We start from the raw sequence: 24,310 nt of genomic DNA on the forward strand, positions 1-24,310 counted from the left end.
AAAACTAGGAGGCAAGACATTTGGGATTTGATTGAGGGAATAACTTTTTCATTTTTAAAAACATCATAACCCATGATTTCATCTCTCCCTTGGGATATCTGTGGTTATAATCTCTTTTGGCTTTGTCTTTTCTGTTTTTGCATTGGTGTAACTCTTTCCAAAGGCTGTGACCCTCAGTCTTAATGTTATTGATTTTCTGCCCCTTAAGGTAGAGAGCTGTCAGAAAAATTGCTGTGAGAAATTTGTACCATCTTACTCCCATAGCATTACTACCCACACACATTTAAATTGGTGCTCCTGGTTTTACTGCCATAACACAAGGTTTCTCGCTTTAGAGCCAGAGAAGAGGAAGTCATCCTGGTTTGTTTTGCCCATTGGAAGCAAAAACTAATGATGGCACTTTTGTTCCTGTGAGTAGTGGGCACTGTGAAGCAGCAGTAGTGCTCTGGACTCTCAGGTATTAGGTAAAGTGTGTCAAATGCAGTTAGAAGAAGCATCTTCTAAACTTGCTTCTAAAGACCATGCACAGTTGTATAGAAATACACTCTTACTGTTGCTGCTCTTGTAAGTTCTCTATGTTCTGCTTCTTATTCTGGTCTGTAATGGGTTCTCCTTTTCTACATGTATGTGCAAAATAAAAAGCTGTTCACGGATTTCCTGGATTGCTTTGGAGGTACATGAGAGGTGGAGTTGGCAAAGGGAAAAGGGCAGAAGCTGGGCTCTGTGCTATTTCATGATGCACAAAGTCAGCTAAAGAGGATTAAGAACATTCCTCTGGTGGTGGAAAGAGGGAGCAGTTTTCCTAAAGAACATTTGGCTATTAAATGTAGTTTTTCCTGATTATGTTTGAGAAGGAATAGATCGCAAGTGTATGAAATGCTATTTTCAAGCATTTAAAATTCCTTTATAAAAAGTATATTATGAGCCACCGAAAAAAGCAGAGTTTTACTCTGTTCCTAACTGAGTTTATCAGGTGCATCACCTTGTTTGCATGTAAAGCCATGGGCTCATTCAGTTTCAGTTGAGCAGAAGAACTAAAGCAGAGGAAAAACAACCTTAAAGTAAACATTAGTGTATAATTATTATTAGCAAAGTAATTTGAAACAGAAGTGTGATATAAATAGGGATATGTCTGAGAAATCCATGAATGAAATTGGGTATGTCCATGATGTCCTGTAAGTATTTTCCTGTTGCTGATCTCTGTGTCCCTTTTTTAGATAAATCCTCTTTTTTTAAAGTCACAGAAATCTTTCAACTAGACATGCAGTTTCGAGTTAGAGGAAGGCATCTAGAATTACTCTGCCTGTAGCAGCACTGTATTGATTAAATTGCTGTAGTTTTACACATATATGTTCTTGTATAATTGCTTTATACCCACTGAGAAATGAATTGTGAATAAAGGTGCCTCAGTTCTTGAGATGCCATTTCAGTCATCATAAGGTGGTTCTGCCAGGAGGTATTGGATATCAGTGCTTTGAAAATCAGCACTTTTTAAGGAAGCTTAACTTAGGGGTCCAAAAATTTCCGAGTCAGTAATCACTTTTATAAATTCTCATATTACTGTATTTAAAAAAAAAAAAAAAAGCTTGTGATTATCTGTGTACTCTTGGTTTTGAAGTGAAATTCTGCCCCAGGAAATCACCAAAAGCACACAGTTGTTCCAGAGATTTGGGTGAAAAGTAGTGCAGAAACAAGTTTTCCCTGCTTTTCACAATTTGTAACCCTACTGAATCAATACTGTTCAAGGAATAACCTGTATTTCGTTCTGACTTGCACAGCGGACACACTTTTTTCTTTCAAAAGCTACAGTTCATTCTTTCTTCAGTCACTTGACCTCCTGAAGATGCTCATGCTGGCTCTACTTTCTCTGCTTCTTTCCCTGGAGGAGCTGAGCAGCGGTGACAGTCTGAGGGATCTTCCCTTACATCTGACTTCCATGGCAGTAGAGCCAGCGTGCTAATCCTCGCTAGGAAACCCTACCTGTCAAGAGAGAAAGCACCTCTTGAGATGCACTGGACCATGAGGCCCAAGGGTGGTATTCTTCAGAACGTGAACTGATAATGTAGTTGTTAAGGAGGATTCAAGCAAGCCGTTTTCCAGAACCATACTATCTTCTGGACAGGCCAGGCCACTGGGCTGCTAGATACTTGTTCTTAGTCGTGCAGTATTCATTTCTGGGAAAGCTCAGGGATGTAGTCCCTGTTCCTGAGACTTTGGGGAATGCCAGGGCAGCAGGTGGCAGAATGAGTATGCAACAAACCTAGGGAAATTAAGCACAGAATTCCTACACAGGAATTATTTTATATATTCAGTAAAAGATTTCTTCATTTTGTTTGTCCAGCAGACATTTTTTCAGCCAACTATCCCTTTTTCCACCCCACCCTCCATGTGTCTGGTGAACATTAGTAAGACAGCAGCCAATTCAGCAAAGTAATGAAATTTCTGGGACATCCTGCCTGCCTTAAAATCAATTAGGTTTGCTTTATTACTTGGATAGGAACAAGTTTCTGAACAAACAGATGAACTTTCCTCTTTTGCCCTCTTCTAGAAGCCAGCGTGTTGGTTTTGGTTTCCTCCAGGACAGAAGCAATGCCACTGAGGGAGGGCAGAAGGAGGTTTCCAGGCTGCATTTAAATTCATTATGCCACCAAAACCCAGAAGCATGGACTACAGTGTAGGAGTCTTTTAACTGCTGAGGTGGGACTGAGCTGCACAACTTCCACAGCGGCACGGTGGCGTAAGAGCTTGGGAGAACGCAGGAGAAGTTAATTGTTTCTCTCAAATGGCTTCATGAAGGGAATTTGCTATTATCTTTATGGATACTGGTACTTGGTTCTCCCTAAGCGCTCTTGTAAGTCGTTAACCGTGACATTTGTTTTCCTGAAATCCATACATAAACACGCAGACCCTTTGAGTTTGGGCCAAAACCAACCGGGCTGCACTAGAAACTGTCAGACTCCTCAGTTACCCCTATGCGTATAATTATCCTTCTTTCCTGAACTGGAGTCTGCAGGCTCCAAGGTTACTGTTTTCATGTGTGCTCAGCTGTCTTTAGGGGACAGCAGGGTAGCGTTTAATATGTTGACATGCTATATTTAACATTTTATTCTTGTCTGTTGGAGACAGGGTGCTGGATTAAGTGAAACACTGGCCAGATCTGGTATGGCAACTTCTATGGGCCTGGTTTATTTTATAGTTTTCAAGGGATTTGTGAGACTCAGTACTGTGTTAATGTCTGTAATGTGTTTTGAAATTCTCAGATGGAAAGTGCACGTAGAAGTGTTATTTTATAACAAATCAGTGTTTTCCTGTGGTATTTTCAAGAAAGAGCGCTTAGGATTCAGATAAGGGCTGGAGCTTTCAAGCCCTGCCAGGTGAGCTGTTGTGCAGCAATTCTCCTGCTTCAGGTAAAGCATTCCAAATGCATAAGTGTAGGGTGACTCATTCTTAAAAAACAAAACAAAACAAAAACCCCTTCTCTCATTCAGACTAATGCCAGACATAACTTTTGTTGTGTCCTTGGTTACAGACCAGCTGTTTTGTCTTGCTCTGCTTAGTATCATATGAATAAGCCCTGAATAAGCATTCCAAAATTGCAATGGTGAAGTAACCATGGTACTCGCTGGCGTGGGCAAGAGCTGGGAGAGAGCCAAGGGGAGTGGGGGTGAAGTTTTACATTGATGTGACTTGCTAAGCCCAACTGCTATGATGCTTTACCTTAAATTTGTTATAATTTTAGTGAAGCAGTCCTTTCAAATTGTACAGATGTTTGGCTGTAACTCTACCAGTCATTGAGAAAATATATTAAATATAGAAATAATGTAACTTGTTGCAGTCATGACGGTTTCAGAGTGTAAGTGAGACCAGATTTATCTCTCCCTGTAAAACATTGAAGGTAGTTGTTATGTGGACTCTGTAGCTGTTGGATAGCTGTCCCGTTTTAAAGATAACACCAGGTGAGGTTTTCATCTATTAAAAAGGGAAGAAAATAAACACAGAAAATAAAACAATTACAAACAAAGCAAGATGGCTGTGGAAGAAACATACACGAAGTACTAAAATCTGAGGTTAACACTTTCTAAATTTTGCTAATGGTCTGGAGGATAGCAAATACAGTAATGAAGTTTGGAAATGGCATCCAACTTTTATGTGTTGAAACATAATGGAAGATTGGAGCCTCATACTAGAAAGGGTTCTCATTACTTTGGTGAGATGGTAGTATTTGCTGGGGAGAAAGAAACGTAATCAGACAGAACATGTACTGAAATCACTCTGAGATGGAGGGAATAAGGGGAATAATACAAATAAAATACAACCAGCATTGGTGTGTTTTCTTCTTTTAACTTACTAGCATTTATAGCTACCTACTAAAGCTAATGGAGAAGAAAACGCAATGAAAAAAGATATTTTTAATAGTCTTAAATGTAGTTTTGGAGTCTGATGAGGAAGATGGAGGTGGCCACTAGTGTTGAGAAATGCAAGTGGCAAGCTTTTCACCTGCTTCGGTGGGAGCAGCGGAGAAACTAGTTCAGTCTTTGACACCATAGGGCAGGAAAGAGCCCATAGAGAACTGGGCAGTGAAATCAGTGTTTGGCCAAAGCATGTGACTGAGGATGTGTGAAGCTTGCTCATTGTTATGTGTGAAGCAAGAAGTGTTGCTCTTTATGTTGTCTTCTGCTGAGCTAGGATTTGGGGACACTCAAAAAAGAAGTCCCAGTACCCTAAACAAGAACAGAAGAAAGCTCTGCGTCTGGGTTTTTAGCAGAAGTATTAAGACAAATGAAGTGTCATTCAGCAGCTGCGATCTGTGTCGGGAAAACCTGTCTCTATATGCTACATGAATCGTGTGCATAGTACGTAATGAAGATTATATACATAGTACAATACTTTTTTTTCAAGTGTTTAGACGTGAGAAAATCTGCAGATGGCAGTGGATAATGAGACCCACTAAGCAGTGATAGAAAAGGGATGTGGCTGTTGGGTTGTTTTAAAATGGATGTATCTGTTCTAAGCCATCTTATTATATAATGTGTTTATCATATGGAAAATCAGCTCTGTGAAAACACAAAGAGAGTTTGTTAGTTTTGGGGGGTTTTTTGAGATAAAAATGATGGTATGGAGTCATGCAAAGGATAGGAAATTTTCCGGGAAAGTAGATTTTTTTCAGGTGAGATTAATTTTTTATGGTTCTCCATGCTGCTTTTGAAGAAGTAGCTGTGGAAAGACTGCAGGAGCACGTATTTGAATTCTGCAAACCCTTCCATTTAAAGAAATGCTGATTTTTCTAGGATACACAGTTCACTTCAGAGACTTCTGCCTCACCTCTGCTATCTGAATATTTTGAATCAAGACACAATAAAAGGTTGTTACAGCCTCAAATTTCCATGCATGTGTACAAACCACATCCTTTAAAATACATAAATAAGAAGTTTATGGTTTTTTTCTGATTAAAAAGGCTCTAGACTGATAACCCTTATGACAGAAATCTTTTGCTTATCCATAGATCATACACAAGCATAAGCAGCAATATGAACTTGAGTTGCATGTGAACAGGATGAAACCGGACACAAGGCACAACTGTAGCATAAACAGATGTTTATCCATACAGTATGATACTGACTTAATCCAGCAAAAGTGCCAAATGAAAGGATGCCATAAAAATAGAGTAGGTTCATTAACAAGTATTTGGAGCTCAAACATGACTAGGTCACTTACTTTCCTGACTTGTGTGTTTGTTCATGTCTCTGCAGCAAGCTTCCTTCTTAATGGACTTGTGGGGGATGGTCATACAATATAAACATCACCGTAGCCCTGTACATTAAATGGGATTGGATTTATGGCCCTCTCCTCTTAACAGGACACTTTTATATAAAGAAAAATGTTTCCATCATTCTTGAACAAAAATTCATTTACTCAGGTGCTTATATAACACTCATCAATTTGTTATCTAAGAATCTAAATAGAAATGAAAGGACCCTGGAGAAAATTGAAAAGAACAGAAGAAAGCCTTTAAATAGTTTGTCTTTTTCTCTGTCCTTTTTTTAATAAGCATTGCAGGTTTTCTTAATGAAGATTATTCTAATGTCAGATTGACAAAATCTAGCAGCAGCTGTGCAAACTTCAAACTCATAGATCTGCGGTTCAGAGCATCCTAAACACAGAAGCGGGAACGTCTCTGAGGCAGAGAGGCAAACTCAATCATTGCGTTATACTGAGCCTTCCTACCCAGGCTGGTACCAGAGGTGGGTACTTTCTGTTAGATGCGTTTGATTGATAGGCCAGTCAGCTCTCAGAGGAGACTCCTCTTGCGTTGCTCCTAAGCTACACCAGTTAGGAGTTAACCATCTCATAGTATGTTATATTTTCAAATTAGCTACGCAAGCATTTACTGACTGATCTCTGCAATGCCCATGCCGGGTGCTCATAACCGAGGAAACTGAGTCATAAATAAGTAACTGGCCAGAGTAAATGCTTTGTAGCTGGGAGCAGAGCTGCAATCTCTTCACTGCCACTTATGTGCCACTATGCTTGATCTTGCTCAACCGTCACTGCCTTTTTTTCCAGGCACTTAAGAAGTCTTTCTGCCTTCTTGTAGTGTGTAGTTGCTTAGCTGTGAAGGTACCCCTTCTGCTTCCCTCTCCAATTTTCTCTGTAGATTAACTCACCCACTGAACTGGTTTGAACTGTGGTCACTGACTTCTCTCCTGAATCTCGCTCCTTAGCATGCCATAAACTTTTCTTCATCAGTGATCACCATTAATAAAAGGTTAATGAAACTGAGACTGTGGCTTGAGCTTTATGGCAAAACTCTCTCTCTGCTTCCTTGTTTCCAGTTTCTGTTGATACCATAGCTGATTTTTGTAAGCCTCAGCTCTACAAGTCACCTTGCATTCCTATGTCTCTCCTCTTTGCAGACATCAAAACTGTTCCAAGTTGCAAGTTTCCAATAAAGCAAGTAGCTAGCACTTAAATGTTTAGACGATTAGAATGCTTGTCTAGACTCTTATCTTCCATATTGGTTAATGCAACATCTTCATTTCTAGTATTATCAATCTCATATTTTTTTCCTCTTCCAGACATACCACAGAAAAAAGAATTGTTACCTTGGTGAGACCTGCTTAGTCACAGTGACGTTATTGTCTTAATTTTCATGTATTTTCTCAGTTCCATAACTGGGAAAATGGCATTTTGCCTTCTTCTAGTTGATAATTGCGCACCTTCATGTTAATCAGATAGCAAATTCTCAGAAATCAGGGCTGTATCTCCTGTTCTTTATTGGGAACCACTTAAAGGTCAGGATAGGAGGGGTAAGATTACTATAACAAAATCTGTTCTGAATATAAACAGAGAATTTCAGTCTGTGACGCTGTTAATCCAATGCCCTTTACAAACACTGTATTTACAGTTCACTAAAACAGCATAAAAATGGGATAGAGAAAGAACCAGATATGACTTCCAGGCTCTGGTCTGAATTGTCTGAAGAACGCTCTGTTTGTAAGCTTAAGCCCCTTTGCAGAGAGGGAATGAACACAAATTCCCATCCTGTTTATACAGAATCACTTTTCTGATTTTGAGTGGACTTCAGTGTGACTTTTCCCCTCAAAACAGAATGGAATTGACCTAGGGCAGATTCTGTCATCAATATCTGAAGTGTCATTGCTCCTAACATCAGCATGGCAATGACCAAAGTTGTTTATCCTTGGAACGTCTTGGCAAATCCCCCACCTCCTGTCTTCTACCAGATCCTCTTTTTTCTTTTTTTTTTCCTCTTTTTTTCTTTCTTTTTTTTTTTTAATTGAAAACAAGTAAACTAAAATAACTAAAATTTATGTGGCTATTATTCAGAAAAGTTCTGCTTTGAATAGTGTTCTGTCTTGGAATAGTGTACTTAAAGCTTGAAGGCATTCTTAATAGTGAAATAGTGAAAAAGAACAGAATATCATAATGCAGGAACTGGACAACCTTAAGTAGTGAAAATACAGTGGAATGTAAGATTGATAATAGAAATAATCTGTAAAATAATATTGGGCATTACAAGTGAGTTTCTGCTTTATGTCAGGAGCATACAAGCTCAGAGTGAAGCTAATACTGAAGTGGTTTAGTTTATCACAGAAAAACTAATTCAGCAGTGTAATGCAATCATGAAAAGGGTCTGTGCTATCGTTAGAATAGATCAGGCAAGGTATTTCATAGGAAGGAGGAAAGTGTTTGTGCCATTGTGGAAAGACACTGAGGACATCTCTGGAATACTGTATATGGACTGGGCATTTATGTTCAAGCTACTTTCTTCTTTTTCTTTGTTCTCTTTCTACTTACTTTCTTCCCAGGTAAGGTCTGTGCTAGATAGAATATATTTATTGACATAGCAACAAGTTTGAGCTGTCACTGGTAAAAAAATGAACCTCAGATAATTTTTTAAAACCAGACAAACTTTGACATACTGACTTCAGTGGGCAAAATGCGTCACACCTTCTATGAAAAGGTAGGGATCAGACATGATCCCCATGGTCAGGCATTACAACTTTTATGATGCTCTAAACATATTAAGGGAAAATCATCTCAGGAGTTTGTATATCTAGGGTATAATGCTTTGAGCTTGAATTTTTGCTTGTTTTATGAATCTAATGTCATTGAACTGTTCTAGATTGACAACATGGGAGAATGACAGCCAGTGAGTGGTATTCCAAATCTGCTGTACAGAAAGCAGTGTCCTTTTCTTCAGTTCAGCATTATCAGTATAGCTACCCTGGGTAGGAACAATTAATCTAGAGGGGTTTGCTCTACATAGACTTTTTGTTCTTTGATCTCTGTAATTCCTGTCTATGGTATCAACGCCCTTAGCTGTGATCTAAAAACATGCTGAAAAGGAAGAAACCCTCTTAACTGCTTAGAAGCTGAATACAGACTACTGACTCACTTTAAGGAAGAAAAACAATTTTGACATACTACTGCCTGAGGTGGACTGCACCTTAAAACGGAGGGGGTTTTGATAGCCTCCAATGTTAGTGACCTGTTAGGAGCTGCCTGGCCAACTTCTATCACGTGTACCCATCATACTGCATCAAGAAGATAACAAAATGTGTAATTTTCACAATATTAGCTTCCCCTGGACTGCTTGTTGTAACTGTTGGAAAAATATAATGGGATTTTAGGACATCTGCTCAATCAGGAATGGAAAAGATGTGTCCAGGAGATGGTAGTGTATTATACCCACATTGTGGAAACATTGGAAGACACTTGTGACTAAAGTTAAAAGACAATATAAGTATCTACGTGAGCCACTCTACTTCCAGCTCACATATGTAGTACTTATGCTGTACTTTGATTAGGGAGAGGTATGTCCTCTGGATACATATTAACAGAAAAGAGTAAATTCCTCAATTGATGTTGAAGTTCAGTATTTCTGACATGCTTGTGATTGATGGATAACTTTAACTTTTCAGATACTGATAGGAAGTAGTGTGAAGTGCAGCTCAGTTAATGAATGGCTTCTTCCTTGAATTTTCATATTGGAGCAATGCTAAATTGGAAATAACTAACCAGGTCACTTGCCAATAAATGCCCCTGTTTCATAAAAAAAAAGTGACAGACTTAGGTTGCAACGTAGCGTGTGAGGCACTACTGAGGTTGTTCTCCACTGGAAAGAACTCATTTGATTTATCTTGGGTTTGTAAGGTCCTTTCACGTTTGCGTCACAGTGATGGTTCATGGTCTCTCCCTTATCAGTCACTTCCTACAACTGAGTGCTGAGTCTCTGGCAGAAGTTCTTGCACTAGTCCTGAGTGAACGACCAACCTTGGCTTTTTCTGCCATTTGACTTAATTTGGCTGTGCAGATATGTCTCTGCAGTTCAGGGTGTTTACATGCTTCACAACACTGAACTGGAAGCTATGGAATTTAGGTTGCAAAGACACTGAGTTGGCCTTGTACAGAGCTGATGGTGGTCCAGGAGGTTTGGCTTGGAGTCTGAGCCAACAAAGCCCTATCAGGCCTGAGCCAGCACTGCCATTTTACTCAGCAAATTGATGTTTCTGGTCCAAATTGTGTGTTTGTTCTTTACTGTATGTCAGTGAAGTTCTTTCTCTTATTGTCACTATTTATTTATCTATCTAATAATAATATAAAACTCTGTACCCGTATTCATCTCAAGTTACAGATAGAAAGTCACCTAATTCCCTTTTAATTTGTGTTGATGTTTCCAGCTGGATGTGGTACATCCAAAACATGAGGAAGCTACTATATCAAAAACATGAGGAAGCTACTTTTTTCTCCTTTTTTCAAATGTTCTGTCTTACTTCTCACTTGTGATCTTATAATGGCCATCTCAGTCTTCATTTGAAATAAAAGAACAGGCTGAAAAGAGAAAATAGAAGTGTAAATTAGCATGAAAAAAACCCAAGGAGTTTCTTACTCATTTAAATTAACTGGTATTAAATATAGGGGGAAAAAATGCCAACAACTTCCTGTAAGAAATGTAATAAAGGTTGCCATTTGTGTGCCATTGCAGGAAAGAAGAGGTTGAGAGATTTTTTTCATCAATTTTTTTCCTACAGTTGTGCATTTTCTTTGCTATGGATATGTTTTTGTCCTTTACACATAACAAAATAAGTTTTCAAAAGTTCACATGTAGGTAAGATCCCTAATGCACATAGTCCAAGCTGAATTTCTTAAGCATAACCCCGTGCAAGAGAATATCTAAGACGTAAATGGTACTCCCAGTAATTTTGTGAAAAGAATGACCATTATGTCTGATCTTTGCTTCTGTTTCTTCTCCAACATAAAAAGTCTTATTAACCTGCTGATGGTTATTTGGGGCATGTTGTCATCAAAAATACGAGATGGGATGGGTTATAAAGCAATGTTTCAGGTCCTAAAGGGCTGGCCAGCCTTTAGTGCATCTATGCCATTCAGTGGAATAAGCATGTTTGCCTTTACCTGGTGGGGATTGGTAGGGATCCACTACCCTCTAGAAATGTAAATGAAGCCTCTTGACACATTTCATGTTTGTTAGGGGAAAGTTTTTCCAGGACTGTTATTCAACGATTGTACATTAAGCAATACAGATGATGTTTATAAGGCCATTAAGCTTTCTTTGAATGCATTGTTTTCTACTTCCTTGGTAAAATCTCTCCCAATAATGTTCTTGCTAGAGAAAATCTGAGTCTTGTAGAAAGATTGAAATTAAATTTTAAATTAAATCTTTTCTCAACACCCGTAAAGCATGACAGTACTGCAAAAGCACACGCATTGCATCTGTATGTATTAGGTCACAGATCTGTTACCGTTTTTTTTCCTTGTCCTTGTTATGTGATGCCCAGTGGACTCTAAAATATACTCTACTGAAGCTTTACATAAGATAATATTGCTGTCTCTCGCATGTGAATTTAGCAGTGTTGTGTTAGCTTGTCTCCGGGGACTTGACTTTTAGGAACAGAACAAATGAACGCACAAAAAAAGTTGGAAAGGGTTTTTGTTTGTTTCATGTCAAAAGCGTTTTGCAGCCACTAGTGTGGGTGAAAAACATCTATGCTGTGGTCTAGGACTTGGTTGAATCCCATGTTTTTGGCCCAAGTCTGGGAATTTAGGATTATGCGTTTACATCAAGGAAGAACACTGTTGTTTTTACTGATGTCCAAAAGCAATGAATGCAGGATAGGGAGATCACACTTGTGATGCTTTTTTACAATGGATTAATTTTCTTTGAATTTATAAACAATAATGTTGAGCTTTTTTATCATTTAGAAAACCAAAAGAAAGTGAAAGAAGGAATGAAGATTGGCTAAATAAAGATTTGAGACACACGACAACCAGGCATCAGGATTGAATTTGCAGTGGATACTTTTTTATCTGTAGAAGATAAATATGTTGCTAAATCTCAAAGAGATCTGAAGAATAATAAAAGTAATAAATCATGAAAGCAATGCATATGCTAATTGCATTCTTAAGAATGTATATTCCTTATGTTATGCTGGTGAATTACACCGAACTGAGGTACTCCATGCAGTGATGAGGGCTGGATGCTGTTAAGATCCATGTGCAGCCATGTGGGCAGAGGAGCCAGCAGCATCTCTGTTTGAGCATGTGGTTTTGTGGAGGAGAAAGTTATAGAAGCACAGCTTTTGCGCTTCCGTGCTGTCCTGCCCACTGGTCCTGTGTCTTCCAGGCAAGTCTGGCAGGCTGGGTGGAAGCAGTTGTGTATTCTGAGAACTGCTCTGGTGCTATTGTACTGGTATTCCCTTAGGAGTCCTTCCCGATTCGGGATGCATGATCCTGAGGATAAGGCAGTGTTCCAGCGTGTGTCATAAATAAGAATTGTATCCCTTAGCCCTTTTCCTATTTCCAGAACCAAAATCAAACAGAGCAGTATGGAAGGCTCTGAAAAGCTACATAAACTTTATTTTCTGTTCTTCTCAGTACCAGTGTGCCATAACTCTGATGAGTGACCACAAGCTGCCACACAGGAGAATTCCCCTAGGAGGCTGTGTTTGTGCTACCCAACTACTTCATCCAGCCACAGCACCATCCTCAGATCCCTTTTCTCAGTACTGGTTCATTGTGGTAACCGGGACAAGCTGGCTGGCTGGCCGCTTTCCTGCTTACTAAAAGCTACGAGCATTTTCTCCTGAATTACCCCTCACTTTGGACAATTACCAGGGCTTTGGGCCTCAAAAGTATTATAGCATAGGAAATCATCATGGCCAAGCTCTTGTGAAGTTTCCTGGCCTCGAGAGGACTCTCCACTGGGAAAATTAGGAGAGACTCGGAAACAGAAAAGACGACAAAATTCATTTTACAAAGTAGGGAATAAGGCACGTGGCAAGGAGACAGAAAGCGCTTCTGGGAAGAGGAATTTCACAGGGCCTGGTGTTACATGAGCAGAAGGAAGCCGACTGGCCCTGCATACCCCATATTTCACACTGGGGAACTTGCCCCAGAAATCTGGCTTAAGTGGAAGTATACTGGAGGCAGCCTGTTTTTGTGCAGTTCCCTGGCCAGGTTGCTGCAGTTCAGACACAGTTTGGATAAACATCTGGGATTGCATTTTCTTTTCCAATTAAAACTTGAAGTCGCCCAGTGTTTGCCTGGGCAGTGCAGTTCCCTGCCACTGAAGTTATTGTTAAGTTACGTACATCAGGCAGGAAAAGGCACTCTGGGTTAGAAGGCTCAGGGGTCTGCTAGCAGTCTGGGAGAGGACAGCTAGGAGAAAGCAGCATTTTGTTAGATTTGGCCTGTACATTCAGGACAGTTGTTGCTCTGGAGCACATCAGGGCAGTTCACCTTGGAAAATTTTGCTTTTGTTGTCTGTGATTGTCTTTGATATTCATTTGAGGTTTTGATGGTTTCCTTCCACTGAAGTTTACTCGGTCCAAGGATATTCAGAGCTCCTCATTATAGTGCCTGAAGCTAAAACCATGTCCGAATGGCAGTGCATGTTACATGCTGAGCTCTCTCACTCGAAATCCAGTGTTTGGATTTCACACCGCAAGGACTGGAACAATTTGCAGACCCGTCATCTGTTGCTAGCAACTGCCTGGATAGCCACAGCCAAAACACATGCCTGGCTTTGGTTTTATGAGAGGGAAAGGAATTGACCCCACTGAATATTTGAGAAAACAGATAGCAGAGCTGTTGCTTACTGATCCTTCTGCCGTACCCTTTGGGTAAGGGAAAGTAGGGTATCTCTGGAGCTGTGCCTACCTGGCAGAAAATTTATACAATGAAGTTGCTACAGATGTCTATCTCCATGCCTGATTTTGGACTGAAGTAAAGGAATGCTATATGATTTTAATATAATTGCTCAATAAAACAGTGGCAAAGTTAGGAAGAAAACTCATGAATCCTGATTCACAGGTCCTGGCATTATGCAGTATGAAAAAGTCCTTTGTATGTGTATTGCTCTTTAGAAGCAAGCTGTGAAGCCAGTCAGGTATAGCAGGGCTTGAGATTTGGAGAGTGCCCTCTTTCCTGGGTTTGTCCATTCCCCTGTTTCTCCTCTATTCTTAAAACATTCTTGGTTTTCATTTCTGTCTTCTCCTTTTGTTTGTTTTCCTTCCATTTCTTTCCTTTGCAAGTATTGAATGTCTCCTCTGGGAGTAAGCCTAGCCACATGTGCGTGCAATGATGGTTTATTTTTATTGGAGTCATTGCCTGTGACTGTTATTCATTACTATAGGAAGAGCTGCACTAACAAACTGCTCTGAGAGCTTTTTTTTTCCCCCCCTGTTGCAAAAGGTCTTGTTTTGCCCATAGCCATTGAGAGTACTGCCATCATTAAGACATTGAGAGTTTGGAGCTCGGACACTCATACTGCCTCTTGAATATCCTGTTATGTCTGGTGTTGCAAAGCAGAATCTCAGCTTCCTTGCACGTTGTCGCTTTACGTCGGCTTTTCACCCATCTGTCCATCTCTCTGCTACCTAAGCAACTCGGCTGTTCCCTGCTTGGGGAAGAATTTCTGGTTGCACAAAGCTAGTGCAGTTGCTGACTACTGTTATGGCCTCTTATGGTAATAAGGGGTACAGCCAGAACACTAGGCCTGCCTGGAATGGAATGGCTGATTCAGAAAAGGCAACTGAAAAGTAGTATAAAATGCTTTGATCTCATGTGCACTTCTTGTCTTGACACTGGATAAGTAATCAGCAGCCCTATTTCCTTACTTTTATTCTCAAGTTATCACACATTTCTGTGTCACGGGGGACAAGACCACTGTCTCCCATCTTTAAGGTCATGTAAGGAATTCCTGGTACTTCTTTAAGCTGAATCTGTAGTATAAATAATAAAATTATTGGTACTTAAATTAGGGGCATGTGCTTAGCATAAATGCAAGTCAGAGCTTAAAGATTGAAGCAGCCTAAATAACTTCACATAAGAAATACAATCAGTGAATAAATCATAGAATGGTTTAGGTTGGAAACGACCTTGAAGATCATCGAGTTCCAACCCCCCTGATAAGAAACCCAGTGAATATTAATTAACCACATCTGAGGTCAGAGTGGAACAGAGTGAGGAAAAAAGATAAGTGATCTGCCTAGGCTTACCCAAAAGAACATAGGACCTTACTCTAAAAGTTAATGCTAGGCTAAAACAAACAGGCAAGAAGTAATTTATCTGAAATTTGGCTAATATATCATAGGTTCGTGATTCCTAGAGATTTGTTTTAAATATTTCAGAATCTGTGCTTCACGCTAGCAGTGACTCTTAAAATCAAATGTAATCTGTCGGAATTTGGCTGAGAAGGTTTGATCTTTTAGATCTTAGTTTACATTTTTTAATATAAGTGTCATGCTGACATTTCAGGATTGAGATTTCTTTGAATTCTTTATCCCCTGCTGAATCCATCTGATGTTTTCCCTTAGGCTTTTAAAGGCTTTCCCTTCATTAATTTTCTTACTCAAATCAGTGTCCGCTGTTACTGTTTCCCTTGCAAAACCATCTTAAATGTATCTGCATTTCTCATTCCCTCACTTTTTCTTAAGATGAGAGACAGGGACTTCTTGACTTTGCAGTCTTAGCGATGTTTTTTAATATATGGAATTTGTATGTATCGCACTAAAAGAAAACAGGCGGATGTGCTGCTACATTTTGGGGGGTGAGACAACAGCAGGATGGTCAGTTGCCTTTTGAGTCTGTTCCTTTTGCTGTTGTTGCCAGATGTTTGCTAATGGATATTTTTAGGATGTACACACAAACTCTGCTTGCCTACTTTTCTGTACTAATTGGTTTGGATTTATGGAATGCCTCTCATAAAGCGTCTCTAGCTGCCATTGTTGCTTTTCTATAAAGCAGTAGAAAGGAAACTCGTTCCTAAACAGTTTCCTCTGGACAGGATTTTCTTGTGGGGGAAGCAGAGATACAATCCATTTAAATTGCTCTATAAAGAGTTTTATTGAGTTGTGGCCCATTAACCTGGCCTTGATGAAAACCTTTTCAAACAACTGGACTTCAGAGAACCACATCTCTCAGGTGCTGTGCGTGGCACAAATGAAAAGATAAGTTTCCTAAGGAATCATTTTAATTCAAATTGTGATTTTTATTTTTTTTTTTTTTAAGTGTACAAACGTGGTAGGGACTCCGTATCTGCCCCCAGTACTGGGGCATGTTTGTAGCCCCATCTCTCATTGTGTGCTCTGTAGTGCTCAAGACATCTTAAGCTTTCCCTGTGTCAATCCACCAAGTTTGTCTTTACCAGGGAGAATATATGTGTGGGGTCTAGATGATTAGGAAGGCTGATGGGTGACTGCGTATATCTCTTTCCCCTCAAACTGTTCCTTTTTCTTCTTTATTCCCAATCATTGCTCAGCCTTCACAGCCTGCAGCCTTTTCTACTGACAAGTATCCTGATGCAGACAGTACTGCTGAGCTTTTTTCCACTTGAAACGGGAGAGTCTGTGCATAGAGATCTTTTCCTTGCAATGGAGTTTGGAGGAAGATACAAAGCAGGGGATAATAATTTACATAAGAAAACACAAGTCCCTGATAAAGTCAAACAAACTCTACAGTGATTTGTTTGTGAAGGTAATGTGAACTGATACTGTCTTAGTTGGATTTTGGTACTGATATCAGCTATACAGTCCTTAGGAATGTATTTAATTTCTGTACTTCAGTTTACCCAAATGCATAATGGGGATATTTTTTCCCCACTTTCTTTTTTAAAATCTACAGATTAAGTACCATATACAAGCAAAATACTCTTATCCCGAGAATCATTTGCGGTGGGAGGTCAGTAAATTGTTTGTGGATATATCCTGCAAGCTAAGTAAATGATTACAGTGTACCTAAACTACATTTTTTTCACCATAACACTGGAAATGTGTCACTTTTTGGTTCTGCAACAAGGAGCAATTTTCTCCCAAGGTAAATGGGAGAAACCTGTTGCAAGACTGAAGCCTTAGACAGCTCCAAGGTCTAACGAGCACTACTGTTTGGTGAGGCTTGGCAGAAAACACAACCATATTTTCTCCTACCTTGTAAAGAGCTATCTCGTTGCACTGAAGGATACTCTACATGAAGAGGGAACAGGGAACAAGTGTGAAGCCTTGATGCTACTGTGGCGTTAGGGCCTGTTAGGGAACTCTTGGTTCTCTCCTTGGGCAGCTTTCTGGTGGGTTGGAGGCAGCGTGACCTGTGGGACTGGGAATGAGAGCTGGCCCTGGGAACTGGGTCGCAGCTCTTGCTCAAAAGTAAATGATCTGCAGCATAAGGACTGCTGCTTTCGTTTCTAGAATATATCAAATTCCTGCACATAGGGCCCAAGAAGAACAAGAAGGGAGGGCAGAAAAAACAGTTATGAGGTCTGCTGGGATATCTGATGCAAAATCAACTTTGTTGTTTTCCTTACTGGCTTTTTCCTGGGCTCTGTTGCAGCTGAAAAAACAACTTTTCTAATCTACAATAAGAAGGGAAATTCTGGCATGAAGATTGTCCACCCAGACAATTTGGCACAATTAGGGGAAAGATTTGTTTAGCTTAGCACTGATTTTATTAGTATGTGAGTTTAACCAAACCTTGATAGATAGTCTTTTCCCTGTTGAGTGACACTGTCAGTGGTGTAGGTTTCCTTCTCAGTTCTCAGCTATGCTCTTCCAAGCGAATGTGGTGTAACTGAAGAGTTCTCCTGAAGTGCACCAACTATTAGCAATGATTGTTTACTGCAATAGGACAAGAATATGAATGAGCAAAAAATCCCAGCAAGCCAGCGTTGTTTCAGTAAGGGCAGCAAGCGTAGTGAGAGGCAGACTCCTTTCAAAAATCTTACTTATTTGGTAATTTGTCAATAGACCTGAATTCCAAAATATGTATTGGCTGTAAATGTGGTTTTGTTAATCATTCGGTCCTCAGTGCACGTATACGTGTTTTGTCAGTACAAAAGATGAGATAAGGTAATTCTAGCAGAAAAGAAAATCTAAAGAAAAACTTAATACCGAACAGAATAAAAAGAGAAGAATCTGTTCACTGGTAAGAGGAAGCTGACATAATTTAAGAGGCTTTGAATGGTTTCACTCATGTTCCTCAGTCATTGCTGAGAACCAATTTCTTGTAATAGTCTCAGTAAAAAAATGGGGAAGAAACTGGATGTTTTTCCAGTCTAAACGAAAATGATGTATTAAATGTTAATACAGCTGATTTTCTGAAATATTTCCTTGAAATATCTTAGTCCATTACTTTTGTTAAATTAGTTAGTTTTCCATTATAAAATTGTAATTTTTTTACCATGTGAGAGCTCATAGTTCAGTCAAAATATCTTATCATTTCAATGTTTGGTAGTTTATCATGCTGGCATTTTGATAACTAATTTGATATAAGACTCTGTCCCCTTCATCTTCTTTACTGGTTTTTTTGGCAGGACACTGGCTTGATTTCTGGTTATCAAACTTCTTCTGAAAGTCCATCCAATACATTTTCCAATTCATCACTTTCGTTGCTATTGACAGGGGATGTTGTCCCAATAATTAGTATTTTCTCCTGGGCTTCTGCAATCAATTTCTGTGATTCATCTCTTCCAGAAAGCTTATAAACAATAAACTTTATTAATAAAAATGCTTTCCCTAATTAAAAAACAAACTTTCATGTACAATTTTTCTGCTGTCATCATCAATTCTCTCTAAGCCTTTTGTTTCTCAACTGCTCTGCTTGTCTCCCATTTATCTTCCTTTATCTAATCTAATGGCATCTATCCAGTTTCTATTCACTTTTCATCAAGGTGATATATTTCTTCTTCTATAGTACCTTTGTGTTCTTAATGTGCCTCATGGCAGAAATCATTTTTCGGTTGTTTAATGCTTATTCTACATTGTTGCAAATAATAAATAGTTATTTCAAGCCTCCTGACAGGGAAATGTGTTGCTAGAAAGGAAAGAAAAGAAACAAAGATTTGACCATTTTTTAAAGTTAGGATTTTGCAAAACTTAAAATAGCTTTGATTTTTACTTTTCTCTATCATTCACACTTTACTGGGACAGCAGCATAAGAATGACTGCATCTGGATTTTATATTCCATTCCAGAAGCTTATGGATAGCATTCCAGAAGTATTGTGGATACTATGAGTTAAAAAACCTCAGTACCATTTCATCATTTTTCTAGGTCTAGTCCCTATTCATTTCACCATTTGAAAAATCATTTTTGTAATCTAAATGCTTGTTAACTTCTTTAAACTATTATTTAGCATTTACTGTGTACTTATCTCAAAATATGTACTCCTTTTGGTGCGACTTTGACTGCACTGAAGTGTCAATACGAAAAAATTTCTGGTGAGGCCTGGAATTTCGTTTTTGATTCCTAGACTAAATAGTGCTTATTGTAAAGGGTGTGTCTTTCGCTTATCTGGTTAGGAAACAAAGCAATTAATTCCTTTATGTACGTCAGGAACATTAGTGGAGTTGTATTTTCCTTTCTTTTCCTGAAGCAAAAAAGAAACCAAGGAAGTCTTTTATGTTGGACTGAAAATTGAGGTTCTTGATCTTAAGATTGGGAAAGTAAGATTGTGGAAAGAGGTTTCTGTTTCAGCTTGTTAATAAAGAATTCTCATTCAGATCCAGCTTCAGATAATAAACCTTTCTGTTCTCTCTCCAGTTTTTGGCCAGGACTGATTTAGAGTTGGAACAGGACATAGAGTTAAATATATGTGAGTTTTAGAAATGCCTGTTCTGCCTGAGCTGTCTGCTTCTGAGTTATCCTGGAAGACCCCTTGTGTTGTGCACGTGCTCAGGTGGCTGCTTGGAGTCTTAGGGAGAGGAGCAGGTGCTCACCAGAAGATAGAGATGACAAGACCTTAAATTATAAATTCTGTATTTGAAAACCAGCAACTTTTTCTTGGTTTATTGACCACAAAGATCCTTAGTTGCATATGGACCATCAAGGGACATTGTTAGTATGTATTATTCCAACTCTTGTTGGTTCTGTCAGCGTAAAAGATGAGTTGGCAGGGCTTCTCAGGATGCCCATTGGACTTGAAGAGACTTCAGAGGTCATGGAGTGCATCCCAGGCATGGCTTCGTATCCTTTTCATAAATGTTTTAGTCTGAATCCTTAAAATAAAGATTTATTTTTTTTTTAACCTTGCCTCTTTGAGTTGCAGGCTTTTGCAGAATCTCACATTACTTGTGGTTATAAACTTCAGAATTTCTAGCCAAAATGTCTTTGTGGCTGCATATTTGTTCTTGTGACAGTGTTGTCAGTTTGAGAAGTTCTTCTTTCTTCCTCTTCCGTTCTCTCTTTTCCCTTCTCCCCATTCACTTACACACATAGACAACAGTCAGCCTTCATTTTTGCTAGATTTATTAAGCTAATTTTTTCTAGTGGTGTCTCCAATGAGCACTTCATTCTCCTCACCAGCATACAGCCCATCTCTTGCAGTTTAAGTTCGTGAGAGACCTGTACTGTACATGGTATGCCAGATTAAAGCTTGCTGCTGGTTTGTACAGAAATGTCAATGTATCCCTGGTTTTGTCAGGTGCGCTCTACAATTGGATCTGCCATTGTCCTGGCTATATCACCTTGTGGGGTCAGTAATCTTTACCCAGGAAGTGTTTTCTTTTCAACAGCTGACTGTTTCCCCTTTTGTCTTACAGCTTCTGTGTTCATCCTCGTTTTCTTCATTATCAGTTCCCATTTAGCAGTGTTAAAAGCTTTACAGAGATCCAAATAGATGAGGTCCAATTTATTTCAGATTTCTAAAAAAATCAAAGGAGGATGTCAGGTATGTCTGGCATGACATCTGCGTTTCGTTTTATCCCATTTTCCAAGTCTTTAGTTATTCTTCCCTTCAAAATTTCTTCTAAACCCCTGCATGATACTGGAATCCGATTACAGGCCTCAACTCACCAGTTTACATGGTTTTTTTTTCCTCTGCCTTTTGAGGGCTATATTTGCTTATCAGTTATGTTGCATCATCTTCAGTTTCATAGATGTATGACAAATACTAGTTATCAGACCTAAATTCACATGCTGATTCTTATAATGTTTATTTGATAGAAATTGTCTGTTTTCTACTGAATGTGCTAAGCTCCAGCAGTTTTCTTTCCACTCAGCTGTTAATTCTATATCTATATTATATAGATAATTCCCATTTGCCTTTCTTCTTTTTCAGCATCATCCTGCTTGTTGAGAAATGATTATTTCTTCACTCATATCTAGAATATATTTCATCACTACCCCAGTGTCATTTCATTATAACTCAAATTTTTATTTCCGTTTTGATATTGTTAATAGCCTTTCCAGGGTCAACATTACCTTGACTTTTGGTAATCTTTGATTTATACTTCTGCTTCTTGGCCTCCAAAACATCATTTTCTTTTTTTTTTTTTTTTAATATGTATTTCCTTCTATGTTTTATAAGTTCCGTGTGTATATATAGGAACCTACTCTGTGTTGGCTGTTCCAACGAGAGGATGGTTTGCAATGACCTTTTACATTTTTTCTCTTAGGTTGAAACACAAATCTAAATACATATTAACTTTTTTTAAAAAAGTTATGTTGATGCGGAGTTTGGTGTTATAAAAAAGAATTCTATGTACTCTGGTTGTGAAATATGCAATCATACTTTAAAGGTTATTTTTCTTGGTAAGCAAACATTCAAAATAAAGCAATACCTTTGAATATTCTGAGCTGTTCCCGTTTCACTAAAATGGAAGCTATAGTTCTGAGCCTCAGATGTAACTGTGCAGCAGCCTTTCAGAGGGGCCCTGTGATGTGCTGCTGAAAGGGTGTGATTTATTGTATTTTTTCATTGCTATGCTTAGTTATACACACATTGTAACTGCATAAAAATGCAGTAACAGTATGTACATAAGGTTATTTGAATGTCTATCTATTTGCACGTACAACTGGGCCTAGCACGCATGCATATATAGGTTAGTATTTATGTGCATAGTACGGCACAGAATGCCAAAAATTTGACCTTAGGCATCAGATTTGTAACTGTTTCACTTCGGGCTTTTCCGATTAAACATCCAGCTGCTGTGGGAGACTCAGTCGCTGAGCCACTTGCACAGTTTTTCCACCCCATCCTCTCCGTCGTGTTCCCAGAGCTGAGGGGGTGTCTGAAGCACCAGGAGGCACTCTGCTGTCCTCCTGGCAGAGTCCTCGGCGGGAAGTGCTGGCTCAGGGGATAACGATGGGCGAGGGGATTCGTATTTTGTCAAGGTGCGTCACGGACGTGGGATGTGACATGCCTCTCCTGTCTCCAGGAGTTTGTTCCAGTGAGAATGGTAATTAACGTGGAAGAGGGGAAAGTGCTAGCGTGGCAGTTTTCCTACTTGGAGTGGTTTGCAAAGGTTGTATTGCATCCTGAGGTGGTTTTGCCAGCTTCATATGACTGAAAGGAAAACATTAACATTTGGACTGGTCTGATGTTCTCTGGCTGTATTTGTGGTCTTTATGTGCCTGCCTTTACTTCTTACTGTCTGAAGAAGAAGAAGGTAGACTGTTTGGTTTAAATTCTGAAAACCATGAAAATGTTAGTTAGCTGTGGGTACACATGGGTAATAAATGTTATATTTGAAGAACCCCAGGTATGAGGATTTTGTTTCTTCAGCCTGTATCAGGATCGGATGAGAAAGAGTTGCAAGACATCTAAGCCTGGTCCTCTCTTCAGGCTACATACAAATGCAAATGAAGCCTACCTACCATACAGATACCCTTTGCACTTCAAGTGCTACAGGAAGGTCACACGAGCCTTGATTCTGCAGCAGAATTTGCTGCCAAATCCTCTGGTTAGGTGAGGACACTGCAGAGCTCCAACTTCTGGTGCTTGATATTGTTAATCTTACCCTTAGGAGTAAATGTCCCAGTTCTGTATATCTATGAAGTGATTCCGTACGGTCTGACTTTTCAGTGAAATATGAGCAGTCCTGGTGAGCGTGAACTTCCTTGTTTTTCTGTAGTCTCTCTTGGCTTTTATAAAACAGAGAGGTTGTCGTTTCTCACAGATGAAGTGGCATAACAGTACTTGATCTGGAAGACCTTTACGAGTGCTTGAATATTTGGCAGAATTAGGGCATGACCTTTGGAAATAATGTTGGGGTTTTTTCTCCATTTGAAATCAGCAGGATCTATTGGTGCCCCATACCTCTAAAAAATAAGAGTTACTGTCTGTAGTTCGAAGAAATCTGTATTTGGATAGAGGGCTGCCTGTCTGGGGCAGAGAGGGTGTAGTATCTGACAGGGCTTTGGACACTGAGGCACAGAGGTGCGGGATGGTTCCACAGCATGCTGCTAGGCAGGCCTTGTGGCCAGGTGGGATGAAATCAGTACTTGGAAGTCGGCAGTCCTGCTCTGTGTCCTCAGCAGTCACGGTTTGGGCTCTGTCATGTTGCTGTACTTGGAGCAGATCCCCTCACAGGATCAAGGTGGGCTGAGGGGGAACCACCTGCCCAAACCATGTCCTCAGGGGCTGGGAGGGCGGGAAGGCTCTTCCAGGGTGCAGGGCCACCACCAGGAGGGCTGGTTTCCATTCCTGGCCTTTCCAAGCTGTTGAGGAGGTGAGGGGAGAAAGGTGTTTCAGCTTTGTTCAGCAGCTGTGTGCCAGAGGCAGAGCAGCAGCACACTGTCTGCTTCAGCCACTGCTGTCAGTGCCTTCTGCAGGGCCCACACGGGCACCATTAGATCACTGCTTGTGCTGATCATACTCTGGGCAGAGCTTATCATTAAAACGTCACTTTCACATAGGTGACAGAATGGGGGTTGTTTTGAGGCAAGCTGTGAGGGAGAAGTGCATGGCAATCGGCAAGAATCAAACAGCCAAACAATAAAGAATGGCACATTTGTGGGATTTTGACTGGCCCTGCGGATCCCATGTTCCCTACCCTGCCAACAAGCCCATATCTTTGTCTCCAGAGTTCTCCGGCAGCTCATCTTCCTCAGAGGATGGTGTCCTCTGTAGTGGAACCAGAGAACTTGGGGGTTGGAACTCAATGATCTTCAAGGTCCCTTCCAACCTAAACCATTCTACGATTCTGTGACCATGGAGGGCCAGCACACCTGAATGCCAAGCTAAATTCAATTGCACTATACACCCGGAGGGAATTCCAGTTCCTATTTTGAAACTCCAAGGACAGGATCCTTGGATAAACCTTGACTCCATCATTACCCCTGTTGCAAACGAGGACATCCAGATAATCCAATGGCATGTTGCCGTCCCCGATGTGGTGACCCACGGTTGGACCATGGTGCTTCCAGGGGCAAGAGGAAGATGGAGGGTGGAGTTCTTGGGAGAGCCGAGGGGGTGCATCTGCGGAACAGCTAATGGTGATTAAACTTGCGTTACACAGTGGCAGTTGTGGTTTTGCTCAAAATCATCTCCTATCTGTGTAC

General features: G+C 39.9%; 1 protein-coding gene across 1 annotated transcript in view; it reads left to right on the top strand.

The window, feature by feature from the left end:
- Positions 1 to 24,310, top strand: part of RAD51B (RAD51 paralog B) — a 418,545-nt gene that overhangs the window by 263,586 nt on the left and 130,649 nt on the right. The window lies entirely within an intron of this gene.

This window comes from Charadrius vociferus, unplaced genomic scaffold (assembly GCF_000708025.1).
Source record: "Charadrius vociferus isolate BGI_N301 unplaced genomic scaffold, ASM70802v2 scaffold34, whole genome shotgun sequence".
NCBI classification, from domain to species: Eukaryota; Metazoa; Chordata; class Aves; order Charadriiformes; family Charadriidae; genus Charadrius; species Charadrius vociferus.